The sequence below is a fragment of the Arachis duranensis genome, chromosome 2, assembly GCF_000817695.3.
Source record: "Arachis duranensis cultivar V14167 chromosome 2, aradu.V14167.gnm2.J7QH, whole genome shotgun sequence".
In the NCBI taxonomy this organism is placed as follows: domain Eukaryota; kingdom Viridiplantae; phylum Streptophyta; class Magnoliopsida; order Fabales; family Fabaceae; genus Arachis; species Arachis duranensis.
The window spans coordinates 61,815,477-61,817,701 of NC_029773.3; positions in this window are offsets into that span (position 1 = coordinate 61,815,477).

Consider the following 2,225-nt stretch of genomic DNA (forward strand, 5'->3'; position numbering starts at 1 on the left):
GCTCGCCTGACAACCGAGCCAGCCATTCCGTGAGATCAGAGTCTTCGTGGTATAGGCTAGAACTGATGGCGGCATTCAAGAGAATCCGGAATGTCTAACCTTGTCTGTGGTATTCTGAGTAGGATTTAATGATTGAATGACTGTGACGTGCTTCCAACTCCTGAGGGCGGGGCGTTAGTGACAGACGCAAAAGAATCACTGGATTCTATTCCGGCCTGATTGAGAACCGATAGATGGATAGCCGTGCCGTGACAGGGTGCGTTGAACATTTCCACTGAGAGGATGGGAGGTAGCCACTGACAACGGTGAAACCCTTGCATAAGCTTGCCATGGAAAGGAGTAAGAAGAATTGGATGAAGACACTAGGAAAGCAGAGAGACGGAAGGGACCAAGCATCTTCATACGCTTATCTGAAATTCCCACCAATGAATTGCATAAGTATCTCTATCTTTATCTTTATGTTTTATTCGTATATCACCCATATCCATTTGAGTTTGCCTGACTAAGATTTACAAGGTGACCATAGCTTGCTTCATACCAACAATCTCTGTGAGATCGTTCGAGTATGGACAACTGACGGTTCATCTTGTTGCTTAGATTAGGTATTTTTTCTTCAAAGTTCTTAAGAATGAATTCTAGAGTTTCATGATGATCTGTTGAAGTCTGGCTGGCTATGAAGTCATGTCTAATTTCATTGGACCGAGGTTTCAACTTATCATCACAAGAGCTTGTTGATTTCTATCAATCTTGCTATTGGAGCAGTGATCTGCTAAGGCTTGGCTGGCTGTGAAGCCATGTCTAATTCCTGGACCGGAGTCTTAGACTAAACATTGCATGATTCCTGGGATTCTCATTAAGAATTTTGATACCTTTATTTTCTTTTTCCACTTAATTTTCGAAAAAGCACAAAAAAATTTAGAAAATCATAAAATCCAAAAATTTATTGTTTGAGTCTAGAGTCTCATTTTAAGTTTGGTGTCAATTGCATGTTTCTGTTCTTCTTGTATTCATTCATGTGTCTTAAGAATCTTCAAGTTGTTCTTGACGATTTCTTACTCTGATCTTTGAATTCTCTTGACTTGAGTGTTTATGTGTCTCATATGCATTCTCATTAGTATCAGTAGTATACAAATTGCTAAGTTTGGTGTCTTGCATGCATTATTATTTGATTTTAGTTGCATTTTGATTATTCCTCACTATTAAAAATCCAAAAATATTTTTAATTTGTGTCCTTTCAAGTCAATAATACAGAGAATTGAAGATTCAGAACATACAGCAGAGGAATTATACAGAAAAAACTGGGCATTCAAAATGCCCAGTGAAGAAGGCAAACTGGCGTTTAAACGCCAGCCAGGGTACCTGGCTGGCGTTTAACGCCCAAAAAGGTAGTGTTTTGGGCGTTAAATGCCAAAATGTGCACCATTCTGGGCGTTTAACGCCAGGATGGCACAAGAGGGAAGATTTTGTTTTCAATGCAAATTTTTTTCAAGTTTTCAAAGTTTTTCAAAATCAAATCTTTTTCAAATCAAATATTTTCAATCAAATCTTTTTCAAAATCAATTTCTTTCCTTTTTCAAAGATACTTGCTATCAATTAATGATTTGATTCAACATTTCAAGTATGTTGCCTTTTCTGTTGAGAAAGGTTTAATGTTTGAATCATATCTTTTCTTGATAGCCAAGTCATTAACTTTTAAAATCAAATCTTTTTAAAAAATTGTTTTTCAAATCATATCTTCTCAATCACATCTTTTTAAAACCAATCATATCTTCTTAATCATATCTTTTTCAAAATAGTTTTCAATCAAATCTTTTTGATTTCTAATTTCAAAATCTTTTTCAAAAATCACTTGATTTCTTTCCCACTTTTATTTTCGAAAATCAATTAGTGTTTTTCAAAATGTTTTCAAAATCTTTTACTTAATTTTCAAAAATTACTTCCCCTCTTCTCACATCTTTCTATTTATGGACTAACACTATTCCTTAATGCAAAATTCGAACTCCATCTTCTTTGATAAGTTCAAATTTTCTACTTTTGCCTTCTATTTTTCTTTTCCTCTGACAACTCAAGGAATCTCTATACTGTGACATAGAGGATTCCACATTTCTTGTTCTCTTCTCTTTCTTATGAGCAGGAGCAAAGACAAAGGCATTCTTGTTGAGGCTGATCCTAAACCTGAAAGGACCTTGAAGAAAAAGCTAAGAGAAGCCAAAGCACAACTCTCT